This window comes from Pleurodeles waltl, chromosome 7 (genome assembly GCF_031143425.1).
Source record: "Pleurodeles waltl isolate 20211129_DDA chromosome 7, aPleWal1.hap1.20221129, whole genome shotgun sequence".
Lineage (NCBI taxonomy): Eukaryota > Metazoa > Chordata > Amphibia > Caudata > Salamandridae > Pleurodeles > Pleurodeles waltl.
The window spans coordinates 1,122,129,209-1,122,146,783 of NC_090446.1; the positions used below are offsets into that span (position 1 = coordinate 1,122,129,209).

The 17,575-nt window shown below is 43.5% G+C and overlaps 5 non-coding genes across 5 annotated transcripts; all 5 read right to left on the reverse strand.

Annotated features, from left to right (window-relative positions):
• Positions 1-263: 263 nt before the first annotated feature.
• TRNAR-CCU (transfer RNA arginine (anticodon CCU)) lies at positions 264-336 on the reverse strand. The gene has a single exon. It is a non-coding gene; the product is annotated as a tRNA-Arg (tRNA).
• An 8,372-nt stretch (positions 337-8,708) lies between these two features.
• TRNAR-CCU (transfer RNA arginine (anticodon CCU)) lies at positions 8,709-8,781 on the reverse strand. The gene has a single exon. It is a non-coding gene; the product is annotated as a tRNA-Arg (tRNA).
• Positions 8,782-10,988: 2,207 nt separating this feature from the next.
• On the reverse strand, positions 10,989-11,061 carry TRNAR-CCU (transfer RNA arginine (anticodon CCU)). The gene has a single exon. It is a non-coding gene; the product is annotated as a tRNA-Arg (tRNA).
• Positions 11,062-13,269: 2,208 nt separating this feature from the next.
• TRNAR-CCU (transfer RNA arginine (anticodon CCU)) lies at positions 13,270-13,342 on the reverse strand. Its single transcript has one exon. It is a non-coding gene; the product is annotated as a tRNA-Arg (tRNA).
• Positions 13,343-15,553: 2,211 nt separating this feature from the next.
• TRNAR-CCU (transfer RNA arginine (anticodon CCU)) lies at positions 15,554-15,628 on the reverse strand. The gene has a single exon. It is a non-coding gene; the product is annotated as a tRNA-Arg (tRNA).
• Positions 15,629-17,575: the final 1,947 nt, after the last annotated feature.

Sequence of the window (17,575 nt, forward strand, 5' to 3'; positions counted from 1 at the left end):
TTTTAATGCTAAATGGGAGACTGCCTGCGAGTGCTATCCAAAGGAGGACATAGAAAATGTCTAGCCAGAAAGGTGGGTTGAAATCCCATTCTCCAGACTGGGCCCAAGAGTAGGATATGTAGGCAAATGTTTTTGAGTTCCAGCACTTGTGTTTTGAAGGTAGATTGATGTTCCATAGCTGCAAAGTCTATGTAAAGCAATGGCTGACTTGTGTGGTTTGTGCTTTGAAAATGTAAAAGTCAAGAGCTAAATGTACAGAGTTTCACCCCAGATGGGACTTGAACCCACAATCCCTGGCTTAGGAGGCCAGTGCCTTATACATTAGGCCACTGGGGCCACGTTGATATGGCTCTCCCCTGTCCTCCAAATACAAGATCCACTCCCTATCATGTGGTCTCTACCACAGTTTAAGTCTATGGAATCACTTATACAATACATTCACAACAAGCAATCCATGGATAACTCCCCTCTCTTTAAAGTCCTTACAACTATTCAAATATCTAATATACCCTCACCTGGAAGAACAACACAATGCGGACGCTAAACTCTCCTAACTTCACTTCACATGTCACAACAAAATGCCCACTGCTCGGGCCAGCAGGAAAGATCAAAGCAGCTCAAGGAATACAACTGCACTTGCAGTTCTAACAACATCAACCCGAACTAGCATTTCCTTCTTCTGATATACATATTTATAGAGAGATTTTTAATGATCGGTGCTTAGCAGAAAGGAGATACTTATGGCAAAAGGTTTACTTTTTGCACACTGTAGATCATTACTGGAAAGATAAACTCTATCTGCATATTTACACATCATTTTTAATATGACTCAGAAATGTCATGCCATTTTTTGAACAAATTATTACATGGTTTGTGAGAACGTCTAATTCAGCACTACAGCTTCTACTTTCATTCTCCATGCCTGAAAACATAATCTTCCATATGAAACAACAAAAGACTAGGAATTTTTTGTTTTTTTTGAGTCATGGCATTGAAATGTGCAGTAAGAAATAAAGTACCTTTGTCATACATAAAAAGGATAATGCAAGTCACCTCCGAGTTCATTCACCCCACAGAGGAATTCTGTCTTCACCCACTTTCCTCTATGTGATCACTAAGCTACTCCACAACTTGCAATACCTTTACAACATACGACAGGGTGTGTTTTATCCCACACATCCATTCAAACATATATCTTTTCTGCTCAGACATAAAACAAGCACATTTCTCCATTCCTATCCTAGCAGTGGAGAAAATGCTCTGCTGTGGTACTTGAACAGGTGGCCGAGTAAAGTTTGTTGGAATTGGTTATTTTATCAGCACGCTTCAGTGCTAATGTTGTTAAGAAGGAAGACCCTTAGGAAACTAGATAAACATCTCCAAAATACATCTTCTTCCACCCCAGAAAGAACTCAAACCCACAATCCCTTTGTGAGTATTTGACTGCCTTAGAATTAGGCCAACGGGGTTGCACAGGAGTGCTGTTAACCAATAGCTACAAACACTTTCTAAAAATACGACACATATTCTACATGTTTGTCGCTCCCACTCAGGTATAAAAGAAGTTCATATCACCTTTAAAGAGTCCCCAGCTGTGGTGATTAAAGTTTGAAATGGCTGCATTTAAGGGAACTAGTTAATCCATCATGCTTCAGTCCCACTGTTCTTACGAGTGAAGGACCTGGTGTGGCAGACTCCTACGATATAATTTGGCCATCTTGTTTGTTCTCAATATATGCACTCTTAAGGGAACAACAGGTAGTACTAACAAAGTATTTGTAGACAGTCCCCACAGTATAGACACTCAGGAGAGGTAAATTTGGGTTTTTGAGGTAAGTATTTATTAGTAATTTGAAATAAGAACTGATGAAAAGTCAGTACGACGTTTAGCGCCAGTTTCTTCTCTGGAGTGGTGAATATCTTCCTTCTAATCTGTGTCCCTTTTCTTCCTTTTCTCTAGGTGGCGTACCGGATCGTCCTCGTCAGGTCCCGGATGTGACATATAAGAAAAAGGGAACACATACCGCTGGTGAGTGGAACGGACGCCTTATACCACGTCTTCTACTTATATGTTTTGCTGGGAAAAGGTTTAAGGAGGGGGGGGGGTTTTATGTGTGATGTAGGTGCCAGTGAGGACTTCAGGGCTTGTGTATATTCCGTACTTTACCCTTTTGTGCTCTCCCGGTGCTCTCTAAAGTGCCCTTCTCTCCTCCCTCCCCTCACCCTGCCTTCCTCCCTTCCCCAGCGTTTCTCCCCTTTTATTGTGCCCCTCGGTTTGTCCAGAAGGACCGTACCTTGTAGAGCCACGACCCTCCAGGGTCGTGGCTGGCTCTGTGGAGGTCCTCTCGTCGGTCTGGGCTGGTCTCCCCTGCTTCCGGTCGGGCGCTGTTCCTCTGGGTTCGGGTTCCGCCGCTTCCAGGCCACTGGGGTCCTCCTCCGATGTCCTTGTCGCCGTCTCTCTCTTCCTCCTTCGGTTCGCCGCCGCCGTTCTCCTTCCTCTCTCCCTTCCCGGCTCTTCCCCTCTCGACCGGAGCTTCCGTCTTTTGGCCGCCTGGTGGCCAATCCGGAGCCTCCTCGTCACCGGAGGTTGCCGAGGCAACGTCAGGACGCTGGCCTCGTTGCGGACGCGTTTCCAGGGGAACCTGGGAACGCGGCCGTAGCGGTTCCGTTTCTGCCGGTTCCCCGCTGTTGCCCGGGGCGGCCCGGTCACACACCCTTCCCCAAGAACTGTCCTGTTCCAGGACAGGCGAAGACAGAGGAAATCGGGACAGATAATCAGCGGGGGCCTGGTGAGATCCAGGGACGTGCCGAACCTGAAAGGAGAATGGTTGCAGTTCAAGGAACCATCGCAGTATCCTGGAGTTAGAATCTTTATGCGCAGCCAGCCATGTAAGAGGAGCGTGATCCGTGAATAGTATAAACGGCCGCCCTAGGAGATAGTACTGCAAACAGTCAATGGCCCACTTGATAGCCAAGCACTCTCTCTCTATAATTGGATAGTTACGTTCCCGGGAAACCAGTTTTCTACTGATGTAGACCACCGGATGGTCAAGCCCCTCGCTATCTGGCTGAGTCAGAACCCCTCCAAGCCCAACATCCGATGCGTCAGTGTAGAGGTGAAACGGCTTCGTAAAATCTGGGCAGTGCAGGATGGGATCGGAGGTTAAGGAAACTCTCAACTGTTCAAAACTCGCGTTTTGCGTCTCCGAAAAAGGCAAAAGTCGATTGGGATATCGTTTAGTGAGTAGGTCCGTAAGAGGTGCTGCTAAGGTGGAGTAATGTGGAATGAAGCGCCGATAATAGCCCACTAATCCTAAAAAGGAGCGTAATTCCTTCTTCGTGTGTGGAAGAGGGGCATGTAAAATGGCATCCACCTTCCCATTTTGAGGTTGTAGTGTACCCTGATTAATCCGATATCCCAAATAGGAGATGTCGGTTTTACCTATCACACATTTCTTGGGATTGGCCGTCAAACCAGCAGTTTGAAGGGCTTGGAATATTCTCTGTAGGTGTATTAAGTGGTCCTCCCATGTTTCACTAAATACGACTACATCATCTAGATACGCAGCGGAGAATGCAGGATAGGGTTTTAGAATCCTATCCATCAACCTCTGAAAGGTTGCAGGGGCTCCATGAAGCCCAAAAGGCAGTACTGTAAATTGATATAACCCGGACTGGGTAGAAAAAGCTGTTTTTTCTCTATCTGGAGGAGCTAAGGGAATCTGCCAATACCCTTTAGTTAGGTCGATAGTAGACATGTATTTTGCTTTCCCTAGTTTTTCGAGAACATCGTCCACCCTAGGGATGGGATAGGTGTCGAATAGGGAGTTTGAGTTCAGTTTGCGGAAATCTATGCAAAACCTGACGCTACCATCAGGCTTCGGTACTAGGACAACCGGTGAACACCAGGGACTAGTGGACGGTTCGATGACCCCTAGGGATAACATTGTTTTGATTTCTTCTTCGATTATGTGTTTTCTAGCTTCTGGAATACGATACGGGCGTTCTCTGGTGATCTGCCCTGAGCTTGTGCGTATATTATGGTGAATTAAAAACGTCTTTCCTGGTTTCTCTGAAAAGAGTGGTTGCCATTGCTTTAAAACCTTAAGGGCTTGTTGCTTTTGCCCTTCAGGTAAAATATCGTCTACTATGGGTAGGGTACTTTCAGTATCGGGGTTGGTAGGGTAGAACTCGATATCTAGGGTCTTGTCGGGACACACAAACTGACCCATTTCTACGGAACGTTCAGGTTGTGCGGGGGTCTCCCATTTTTTTAGCAGGTTTACATGATATATTTGTGTTTTTATTGGACGGGAGGATATTTCGATAAGGTAGGTGACAGGGGAAACTGCTTTGATTACTCGATATGGGCCCTGCCATTTGGCCAGGAGTTTATGGTCGGAGGTGGGTCTCATTATTAGGACCTGGTCCTCGGGTTGTAAAACCCGTAGTTTACTTCCTTTGTCATAATAGGACTTTTGTGTTTGTTGGGCCTGTTCCAGGTTTGCGTGTACGTCGGTCCATAAGCTGTGTAGGTGGTTCCTCAATTTTTCCGCATATTCTAACAAAGGAGTCCCTGCTTCCTCAGCCTCGGCCTCCCAGGATTCTACCGCCATGTCTAAAAGGGACCGAGGTTGGCGTCCGAAGACCAACTCAAAGGGGCTATGCCCCGTGGATGCTTGCTCATGTGTCCGTATGGCGTACAACACTAGGGGTAACTTTTGATCCCAATCCTTCCCTGTCTCATTGATAGTCTTTCTCAGCAGGGTTTTAATGGTTCGATTATATCTTTCGACTAATCCGTCCGTTTGAGGATGGTAAACGGAGGTTCTGATCTGAGCTATCCCCAATGTTTTACACACTTGTTTCATTAAGGTGGACATAAAAGGGGTCCCCTGGTCCGTGAGGATTTCATGTGGAAACCCAAGACGAGAAAATACGTTAATCATAGCTTGGGCCACTGTCTTGGTTGTCATACTAGTCAGGGGAATGGCCTCTGGGTATCGTGTAGCATAATCTACAATGACTAAGATGTAGGTGTGTCCTTTTGACGAAGGAATCAAAGGTCCCACTAGATCCATCCCTATTCTTTTGAACGGGATATCGATGATGGGAAGGGGTAGGAGAGGCGCCTTCCTAGGCCGACTAGGTTCGGTTAACTGACAACGGGGACATTGGGCGCAATACCTACGTATGTGGGCGTACACTCCAGGCCAATAAAACCTTCTGAGCAAATATTCCTCGGTGTTTTCTCTCCCAAAGTGTCCTCCCCCTGGGTGATTATGAGCTAGTGTAAGAACATGTTCCCGATAGTGGGTAGGTACCAGAAGTTGGCGTTTACGTTCTCCCCGTCGGGTGGTAGTAACCCGATATAATAAGTTTTTTTGCACTATAAAGTAGGGACCCACCTCTTCTGTCTCCTCTGTTACTGCCGACCTCCAGGCATTGTTAAGGGAGGGGTCCTCTCTCTGTTGTTGGGAAAAAGTACTAGGAACTTCATGAATTTCTGCCACTATCTCTCCATAGGTGTTGTCACCTTTCGTCTTCCGATAGTCCCCTTTTCCCTGTCGTTTCTCTCTTCGTGACAACTTTCTACGATATAGCGGACACTCAATATCACTCTCTGAAAAAGGTGCCTCTCCCCACCAATCCTTAGTTTGTTTGCTATCTCTGACGTAGTCTAATAGTTCTTGGAAGTGGATGTAGTCTGTCCCAATGATGCATTCCTCGATTAACCGGGGCATTATCCCCACTGGGAGGAAGTCCTGATAGGGTCCCCACCTGATCTGGAGTACCTGTATAGGATACTGGGCCTTGTCCCCGTGTATGCAACATATAGATACCCATTGTTTCTCTTCTATATCATTATTTATCAAGTCTTTCCTAATTACTGACTGGCTGCAGCCGGAGTCAACCAGGGCATATACACTTTTCCCGTCCACTTATATCATCATTTTAAATTTTAGGGCGCCCTTCCCAGTACATAACACCCTTCGCCTTGTCATCCCTATCTCCATGGGTTCTCCCATTTCTTGTTTCTGGGGACACATACGTGCGATGTGTCCCCATTCACCACAACTATAACATTGGGGTCCCATGGTAGGCGGGCCTTCAGGAATCCTACGTGGTACTAGATAGTCGGGTGGACTTTTTACAAATGTCTTTGGGGACGGTAGAACTGGTTTAATGATACTTCGCCTGGGACAGTTTCTGACATCGGTGGATCGATGAAAAGCACAGGCCAGATCGATGGCCGTCTCAGTATCCACTTTTGGGTGTTGTCTTATCCAGTGTTTTGTGGATGGATGTAGACCATCGAGATATTGTTCCAGTATAATGGTTTTGATGACTTCCTCCCGACTATCTCCAATATGGCCTAACCATTTTAATGCTAGATCCTTCACACGAAAATAAAAGGTTCTAGGGTCTTCGTTGGTGCCCCATTTGGCTTTACGAAATCTCATCCTGTAATATTCTGTGTCGTGACCCACCCTTTCTAGTATACTTGTTTTTATATCTTGATAGGGGTTGACACCACCTGGGTTAGCGGCTTGATATGCTGATTGTAAGAGACCGGTGAGCAGGGGGGCCACATATTGTCCCCATTTATCTTCTGGCCATAGGGCGGAGGAGGCTACCCGTTCAAAGTTGGTGAAAAAGGATTCCGGATCCTCTCCCTCCTGATACTTCTGTAATACGGAACTAGGTACATTCGGATGTACCTTACTAGCGGCGATAGTCTCCGTTAGTTTTTTCATCGCACTTTCATGGACTAACTGGTTGTTCGCCAGTATGGTCGCCTGGCTCTTCAGCGCAGATTGTAAGGTTTCTCGGTCTTCTTTGGCCTCTCTCTGTTGGGCCTCCCATACTAGTTGTAAGTGTCTTTGCCCTTCCGCTAGTTGCTTAATCACGGTCTCTAACGATGGACTCTCACTCATTGTGTATACTGTCTGGACTGTTTTATGGAGAGGGATTAGAAACAAGATCCCACTTCTGACACCACTGTAGACAGTCCCCACAGTATAGACACTCAGGAGAGGTAAATTTGGGTTTTTGAGGTAAGTATTTATTAGTAATTTGAAATAAGAACTGATGAAAAGTCAGTACGACGTTTAGCGCCAGTTTCTTCTCTGGAGTGGTGAATATCTTCCTTCTAATCTGTGTCCCTTTTCTTCCTTTTCTCTAGGTGGCGTACCGGATCGTCCTCGTCAGGTCCCGGATGTGACATATAAGAAAAAGGGAACACATACCGCTGGTGAGTGGAACGGACGCCTTATACCACGTCTTCTACTTATATGTTTTGCTGGGAAAAGGTTTAAGGAGGGGGGGGGGGTTTATGTGTGATGTAGGTGCCAGTGAGGACTTCAGGGCTTGTGTATATTCCGTACTTTACCCTTTTGTGCTCTCCCGGTGCTCTCTAAAGTGCCCTTCTCTCCTCCCTCCCCTCACCCTGCCTTCCTCCCTTCCCCAGCGTTTCTCCCCTTTTATTGTGCCCCTCGGTTTGTCCAGAAGGACCGTACCTTGTAGAGCCACGACCCTCCAGGGTCGTGGCTGGCTCTGTGGAGGTCCTCTCGTCGGTCTGGGCTGGTCTCCCCTGCTTCCGGTCGGGCGCTGTTCCTCTGGGTTCGGGTTCCGCCGCTTCCAGGCCACTGGGGTCCTCCTCCGATGTCCTTGTCGCCGTCTCTCTCTTCCTCCTTCGGTTCGCCGCCGCCGTTCTCCTTCCTCTCTCCCTTCCCGGCTCTTCCCCTCTCGACCGGAGCTTCCGTCTTTTGGCCGCCTGGTGGCCAATCCGGAGCCTCCTCGTCACCGGAGGTTGCCGAGGCAACGTCAGGACGCTGGCCTCGTTGCGGACGCGTTTCCAGGGGAACCTGGGAACGCGGCCGTAGCGGTTCCGTTTCTGCCGGTTCCCCGCTGTTGCCCGGGGCGGCCCGGTCACAGTATTACAATCTGCGCCAAATGTATGCTCTAGGTTTGGAAAATTAGAGTTGGGCAAGGCTAAAACTAAACGTCTGCCTTGGCCCTTAGTTGGTATGGCAAATTTTCAAAATAGAGAGAGGACAAGCATCCCAGGCAGTGTCCCAATATCTCTCTAATGTCCTTGTTGAAACCAAAGGTTGTTAAACAGGACATACAATCTACATCAACTAGAAGCAGACAAGTAAAGCTGCCTTTCACAGGTGTCCCATCAACTTCTCAGTCTAACAACGCCCCGGGTGTTTTGAAAAATCTATTTAACTGCCATCATTGAAACACCACCCTGCCCTCCCTAAACTCAGTTTGGTTTCTAAGACTAGGGGCCCAGCGATAGTAGCATAAAATAGGGTGCACTGTCTTCCCATCTGCTGCACTTTTTTCGAGAAATACTTCTTTATCAACATAGCAGTTTCACATGGTATTTTTAATTATTCAACAGTTTATACATTCAAGTGGTGAAATAAGTACATGTTTTAATGCTAAATGGGAGACTGCCTGCGAGTGCTATCCAAAGGAGGACATAAAAAATGTCTAGCCAGAAAGGTGGGTTGAAATCCCATTCTCCAGACTGGGCCCAAGAGTAGGATATGTAGGCAAATGTTTTTGAGTTCCAGCACTTGTGTTTTGAAGGTAGATTGATGTTCCATAGCTGCAAAGTCTATGTAAAGCAAGGGCTGACTTGTGTGGTTTGTGCTTTCAAAATGTAAAAGTCGAGAGCTGAATGTACAGAGTTTCACCCCAGATGGGACTTGAACCCACAATCCCTGGCTTAGGAGGCCAGTGCCTTATCCATTAGGCCACTGGGGCAACATGGAAACTGCTCTCCCCTGTCCTCCAAATACAAGATCCACTCCCTATCATGTGGTCTCTACCGCAGTTTAAGTCTATGGAATCACTTATACAATACATTCACAACAAGCAATCCATGGATAACTCCCCTCTCTTTAAAGTCCTTACAACTATTCAAATATCTAATATACCCTCACCTGGAAGAACAACACAATGCGGACGCTAAACTCTCCTAACTTCACTTCACATGTCACAACAAAATGCCCACTGCTCGAGCCAGCAGGAAACATCAAAGCAGCTCAAGGAATACAACTGCACTTGCAGTTCTAACAACATCAACCCGAACTAGCATTTCCTTCTTCTGATATACATATTTATAGAGAGATTTTTAATGATCGGTGCTTAGCAGAAAGGAGATACTTATGGCAAAAGGTTTACTTTTTGCACACTGTAGATCATTACTGGAAAGATAGACTCTATCTGCATATTTACACATCATTTTTAATATGACTCAGAAATGTCATGCCTTTTTTTGAACAAATTATTACATTGTTTGTGAGAACGTCTAATTCAGCACTACAGCTTCTACTTTCATTCTCCATGCCTGAAAACATAATCTTCCATATGAAACAACAAAAGACTAGGAATTTTTTGTTTTTTTTGAGTGATGGCATTGAAATGTGCAGTAAGAAATAAAGTACCTTTGTCATACATAAAAAGGATAACGCAAGTCACCTCCGAGTTCATTCACCCCACAGAGGAATTCTGTCTTCACCCACTTTCCTCTATGTGATCACTAAGCTACTCCACAACTTGCAATACCTTTACAACATACGACAGGGTGTGTTTTATCCCACACATCCATTCAAACATATATCTTTTCTGCTCAGACATAAAACAAGCACATTTCTCCATTCCTATCCTAGCAGTGGAGAAAATGCTCTGCTGTGGTACTTGAACAGGTGGCGGAGTAAAGTTTGTTGGAATTGGTTATTTTATCAGCACGCTTCAGTGCTAATGTTGTTAAGAAGGAAGACGTTTAGGAAACTAGATAAACATCTCCAAAATACATCTTCTTCCACCCCAGAAAGAACTCAAACCCACAATCCCTTTGTGAGTATTTGACAGCCTTACCCATTAGGCCAACGGGGTTGCACAGCAATGCTGTTAACCAATAGCTACAAACACTTTCTAAAAATACGACACATATTCTACATGTTTGTCGCTCCCACTCAGGTATAAAAGAAGTTCATATCACCTTTAAAGAGTCCCCAGCTGTGGTGATTAAAGTTTGAAATGGCTGCATTTAAGGGAACTAGTTAATCCATCATGCTTCAGTCCCACTGTTCTTACGAGTGAAGGACCTGGTGTGGCAGACTCCTACGATATAATTTGGCCATCTTGTTTGTTCTCAATATATGCACTCTTAAGGGAACAACAGGTAGTACTAACAAAGTATTACAATCTGCGCCAAATGTATGCTCTAGGTTTGGAAAATTAGAGTTGGGCAAGGCTAAAACTAAACGTCTGCCTTGGCCCTTAGTTGGCATGGCAAATTTTCAAAATAGAGAGAGGACAAGCATCCCAGGCAGTGTCCCAACATCTCTCTAATGTCCTTGTTGAAACCAAAGGTTGTTAAACAGGACATACAATCTACATCAACTAAAAGCAGACAAGTAAAGCTGCCTTTCACAGGTGTCCCATCAACTTCTCAGTCTAACAACACCCCGGGTGTTTTGAAAAATCTATTTAACTGCCATCGTTGAAACACCACCCTGCACCTCCCTAAACTCAGTTTGGTTTCTAAGACTAGGGGCCCAGTGATAGTAGCATAAAATAGGGTGCACTGTCTTCCCATCTGCTGCACTTTTTTCGAGAAATACTTCTTTATCAACATAGCAGTTTCACATGGTATTTTTAATTATTCAACAGTTTATACATTCAAGTGGTGAAATAAGTACATGTTTTAATGCTAAATGGGAGACTGCCTGCGAGTGCTATCCAAAGGAGGACATAAAAAATGTCTAGCCAGAAAGGTGGGTTGAAATCCCATTCTCCAGACTGGGCCCAAGAGTAGGATATGTAGGCAAATGTTTTTGAGTTCCAGCACTTGTGTTTTGAAGGTAGATTGATGTTCCATAGCTGCAAAGTCTATGTAAAGCAAGGGCTGACTTGTGTGGTTTGTGCTTTGAAAATGAAAGTCAAGAGCTGAATGTTCAGAGTTTCACCCCAGATGGGACTTGAACCCACAATCCCTGGCTTAGGAGGCCAGTGCTTTATCCATTAGGCCACTGGGGCCACATTGGAACTGCTCTCCCCTGTCCTCCAAATACAAGATCCACTCCCTATAATGTGGTCTCTACCGCAGTTTAAGTCTATGGAATCACTTATACAATACATTCACAACAAGCAATCCATGGATAACTCCCCTCTCTTTAAAGTCCTTACAACTATTCAAATATCTAATATACCCTCACCTGGAAGAACAACACAATGCGGACGCTAAACTCTCCTAACTTCACTTCACATGTCACAACAAAATGCCCACTGCTCGAGCCAGCAGGAAACATCAAAGCAGCTCAAGGAATACAACTGCACTTGCAGTTCTAACAACATCAACCCGAACTAGCATTTCCTTCTTCTGATATACATATTTATAGAGAGATTTTTAATGATCGGTGCTTAGCAGAAAGGAGATACTTATGGCAAAAGGTTTACTTTTTGCACACTGTAGATCATTACTGGAAAGATAGACTCTATCTGCATATTTACACATAATTTTTAATATGACTCAGAAATGTCATGCCTTTTTTTGAACAAATTATTACATGGTTTGTGAGAACGTCTAATTCAGCACTACAGCTTCTACTTTCATTCTCCATGCCTGAAAACATAATCTTCCATATGAAACAACAAAAGACTAGGAATTTTTTGTTTTTTTTGAGTGATGGCATTGAAATGTGCAGTAAGAAATAAAGTACCTTTGTCATACATAAAAAGGATAACTCAAGTCACCTCCGAGTTCATTCACCCCACAGAGGAATTCTGTCTTCACCCACTTTCCTCTATGTGATCACTAAGCTACTCCACAACTTGCAATACCTTTACAACATACGACAGGGTGTGTTTTATCCCACACATCCATTCAAACATATATCTTTTCTGCTCAGACATAAAACAAGCACATTTCTCCATTCCTATCCTAGCAGTGGAGAAAATGCTCTGCTGTGGTACTTGAACAGGTGGCGGAGTAAAGTTTGTTGGAATTGGTTATTTTATCAGCACGCTTCAGTGCTAATGTTGTTAAGAAGGAAGACGCTTAGAAAACTAGATAAACATCTCCAAAATACATCTTCTTCCACCCCAGAAAGAACTCAAACCCACAATCCCTTTGTGAGTATTTGACGGCCTTACCCATTAGGCCAACGGGGTTGCACAGGAATGCTGTTAACCAATAGCTACAAACACTTTCTAAAAATACAACACATATTCTACATGTTTGTCGCTCCCACTCAGGTATAAAAGAAGTTCATATCACCTTTAAAGAGTCCCCAGCAGTGGTGATTAAAGTTTGAAATGGCTGCATTTAAGGGAACTAGTTAATCCATCATGCTTCAGTCCCACTGTTCTTACGAGTGAAGGACCTGGTGTGGCAGACTCCTACGATATAATTTGGCCATCTTGTTTGTTCACAATATATGCACTCTTAAGGGAACAATAGGTAGTACTAACAAAGTATTACAATTTGCGCCAAATGTATGCTCTAGGTTTGGAAAATTAGAGTTGTGCAAGGCTAAATCTAAACGTCTGCCTTGGCCCTTAGTTGGCATGGCAAATTTTCAAAATAGAGAGAGGACAAGCATCCCAGGCAGTGTCCCAATATCTCTCTAATGTCCTTGTTGAAACCAAAGGTTGTTAAACAGGACATACAATCTACATCCACTAAAAGCAGACAAGTAAAGCTGCCTTTCACAGGTGACCCATCAACTTCTCAGTCTAACAACACCCCGGGTGTTTTGAAAAATCTATTTAACTGCCATCATTGAAACACCACCCTGCCCTCCCTAAACTCAGTTTGGTTTCTAAGACTAGGGGCCCAGCGATAGTTGCATAAAATAGGGTGCACTGTCTTCCCATCCGCTGCACTTTTTTTGAGAAATACTTCTTTATCAACATAGCAGTTTCACATGGTATTTTTAATTATTCAACAGTTTATACATTCAAGCGGTGAAATAAGTACATGTTTTAATGCTAAATGGGAGACTGCCTGCGAGTGCTATCCAAAGGAGTACATAAAAAATGTCTAGCCAGAAAGGTGGGTTGAAATCCCATTCTCCAGACTGGGCCCAAGAGTAGGATATGTAGGCAAATGTTTTTGAGTTCCAGCACTTGTGTTTTGAAGGTAGATTGATGTTCCATAGCTGCAAAGTCTATGGAAAGCAAGGGCTAAATTGTGTGGTTTGTGCTTTGAAAATGTAAAAGTCAAGAGCTGAATGTACAGAGTTTCACCCCAGATGGGACTTGAACCCACAATCCCTGGCTTAGGAGGCCAGTGCCTTATCCATTAGGCCACTGGGGCCACGTTGATACACCTCTCCTCTGTCCTCCAAATACAAGATCCACTCCCTATCATATGGTCTCTACCGCAGTTTAAGTCTATGGAATCACTTATACTGTACAATACATTCACAACAAGCAATCCATGGATAACTCCCCTCTCTTTAAAGTCCTTACAACTATTCAAATATCTAATATACCCTCACCTGGAAGAACAACACAATGCGGACGCTAAACTCTCCTAACTTCACTTCACATGTCACAACAAAATGCCCACTGCTCGAGCCAGCAGGAAACATCAAGGCAGCTCAAGGAATACAACTGCACTTGCAGTTCTAACAACATCAACCCGAACTAGCATTTCCTTCTTCTGATATACATATTTATAGAGACATTTTTAATGATCGGTGCTTAGCAGAAAGGAGATACTTATGGCAAAAGGTTTACTTTTTGCACACTGTAGATCATTACTGGAAAGATAGACTCTATCTGCATATTTACACATCATTTTTAATATGACTCAGAAATGTCATGCCTTTTTTTGAACAAATTATTACATGGTTTGTGAGAACGTCTAATTCAGCACTACAGCTTCTGCTTTCATTCTCCATGCCTGAAAACATAATCTTCCATATGAAACAACAAAAGAGTAGGATTTTTTTGGTTTTTTTGAGTGATGGCATTGAAATGTGCAGTAAGAAATAAAGTACCTTTGTCATACATAAAAAGGATAACGCAAGTCACCTCCGAGTTCATTCACCCCACAGAGGAATTCTGTCTTCACCCACTTTCCTCTATGTGATCACTAAGCTACTCCACAACTTGCAATACCTTTACAACATACGACAGGGTGTGTTTTATCCCACACATCCATTCAAACATATATCTTTTCTGCTCAGACATAAAACAAGCACATTTCTCCATTCCTATCCTAGCAGTGGAGAAAATGCTCTGCTGTGGTACTTGAACAGGTGGCGGAGTAAAGTTTGTTGGAATTGGTTATTTTATCAGCACGCTTCAGTGCTAATGTTGTTAAGAAGGAAGACGCTTAGGAAACTAGATAAACATCTCCAAAATACATCTTCTTCCACCCCAGAAAGAACTCAAACCCACAATCCCTTTGTGAGTATTTGACTGCCTTACCCATTAGTCCAACGGGGTTGCACAGGAGTGCTGTTAACCAATAGCTACAAACACTTTCTAAAAATACGACACATATTCTACATGTTTGTCGCTCCCACTCAGGTATAAAAGAAGTTCATATCACCTTTAAAGACTCCCCAGCTGTGGTGATTAAAGTTTGAAATGGCTGCATTTAAGGGAACTAGTTAATCCATCATGCTTCAGTCCCACTGTTCTTACGAGTGAAGGACCTGGTGTGGCAGACTCCTACGATATAATTTGGCCATCTTGTTTGTTCACAGTATATGCACTCTTAAGGGAACAACAGGTAGTACTAACAAAGTATTACAATTTGCGCCAAATGTATGCTCTAGGTTTGGAAAATTAGAGTTGGGCAAGGCTAAAACTAAACGTCTGCCTTGGCCCTTAGTTGGCAAGGCAAATTTTCAAAATAGAGAGAGGACAAGCATCCCATGCAGTGTCCCAATATCTCTCTAATGTCCTTGTTGAAACCAAAGGTTGTTAAACAGGACATACAATCTACATCAACTAAAAGCAGGCAAGTAAAGCTGCCTTTCACAGGTGTCCCATCAACTTCTCAGTCTAACAACACCCCGGGTGTTTTGAAAAATCTATTTAACTGCCATCATTGAAACACCACCCTGCCCTCCCTAAACTCAGTTTGGTTTCTAAGACTAGGGGCCCAGCGATAGTAGCATAAAATAGGGTGCACTGTCTTCCCATCTGCTGCACTTTTTTCGAGAAATACTTCTTTATCAACATAGCAGTTTCACATGGTATTTTTAATTATTCAACAGTTTATACATTCAAGTGGTGAAATAAGTACATGTTTTAATGCTAAATGGGAGACTGCCTGCGAGTGCTATCCAAAGGAGGACATAAAAAATGTCTAGCCAGAAAGGTGGGTTGAAATCCCATTCTCCAGACTGGGCCCAAGAGTAGGATATGTAGGCAAATGTTTTTGAGTGCCAGCATTTGTGTTTTGAAGGTAGATAGATGTTCCATAGCTGCAAAGTCTATGTAAAGCAAGGGCTGAATTGTGTGGTTTGTGCTTTGAAAATGTGAAAGTCAAGAGCTGAATGTACAGAGTTTCAACCCAGATGGGACTTGAACCCACAATCCCTGGCTTAGGAGGCCAGTGCCTTATCCATTAGGCCACTGGGGACACGTTGATACTGCTCTCCCCTGTCCTCCAAATACAAGATCCACTCCCTATCATGTGGTCTCTACTGCAGTTTAAGTCTATGGAATCACTTATACAATACATTCACAACAAGCAATCCATGGATAACTCCCCTCTCTTTAAAGTCCTTACAACTATTCAAATATCTAATATACCCTCACCTGGAAGAACAACACAATGCGGACGCTAAACTCTCCTAACTTCACTTCACATGTCACAACAAAATGCCCACTGCTCGAGCCAGCAGGAAACATCAAAGCAGCTCAAGGAATACAACTGCACTTGCAGTTCTAACAACATCAACCCGAACTAGCATTTCCTTCTTCTGATATACATATTTATAGAGAGATTTTTAATGATCGGTGCTTAGCAGAAAGGAGATACTTATGGCAAAAGGTTTACTTTTTGCACACTGTAGATCATTACTGGAAAGATAGACTCTATCTGCATATTTACACATCATTTTTAATATGACTCAGAAATGTCATGCCTTTTTTTGAACAAATTATTACATGGTTTGTGAGAACGTCTAATTCAGCACTACAGCTTCTGCTTTCATTCTCCATGCCTGAAAACATAATCTTCCATATGAAACAACAAAAGACTAGGATTTTTTTTGTTTTTTTTGAGTGATGGCATTGAAATGTGCAGTAAGAAATAAAGTACCTTTGTAATACATAAAAAGGATAACGCAAGTCACCTCCGAGTTCATTCACCCCACAGAGGAATTCTATCTTCACCCACTTTCCTCTATGTGATCACTAAGCTACTCCACAACTTGCAATACCTTTACAACATACGACAGGGTGTGTTTTATTCCACACATCCATTCAAGCATATATCTTTTCTGCTCAGACATAAAACAAGCACATTTCTCCATTCCTATCCTAGCAGTGGAGAAAATGCTCTGCTGTGGTACTTGAACAGGTGGCGGAGTAAAGTTTGTTGGAATTGGTTATTTTATCAGCACGCTTCAGTGCTAATGTTGTTAAGAAGGAAGACCCTTAGGAAACTAGATAAACATCTCCAAAATACATCTTCTTCCACCCCAGAAAGAACTCAAACCCACAATCCCTTTGTGAGTATTTGACTGCCTTACCCATTAGGGCAACGGGGTTGCACAGGAGTGCTGTTAACCAATAGCTACAAACACTTTCTAAAAATACGACACATATTCTACATGTTTGTCGCTCCCACTCAGGTATAAAAGAAGTTCATATCACCTTTAAAGAGTCCCCAGCTGTGGTGATTAAAGTTTGAAATGGCTGCATTTAAGGCAACTAGTTAATCCATCATGCTTCAGTCCCACTGTTCTTACGAGTGAAGGACCTGGTGTGGCAGACTCCTACGATATAATTTGGCCATCTTGTTTGTTCTCAATATATGCACTCTTAAGGGAACAACAGGTAGTACTAACAAAGTATTACAATCTGCGCCAAATGTATGCTCTAGGTTTGGAAAATTAGAGTTGGGCAAGGCTAAAACTAAACGTCTGCCTTGGCCCTTAGTTGGCATGGCAAATTTTCAAAATAGAGAGAGGACAAGCATCCCAGGCAGTGTCCCAATATCTCTCTAATGTCCTTGTTGAAACCAAAGGTTGTTAAACAGGACATACAATCTACATCAACTAAAAGCAGACAAGTAAAGCTGCCTTTCACAGGTGTCCCATCAACTTCTCAGTCTAACAACACCCCGGGTGTTTGGAAAAATCTATTTAACTGCCATCATTGAAACACCACCCTGCCCTCCCTAAACTCAGTTTGGTTTCTAAGACTAGGGGCCCAGCGATAGTAGCATAAAATAGGGTGCACTGTCTTCCCATCTGCTGCACTTTTTTCGAGAAATACTTCTTTTATCAACATAGCAGTTTCACATGGTATTTTTAATTATTCAACAGTTTATACATTCAAGTGGTGAAATAAGTACATG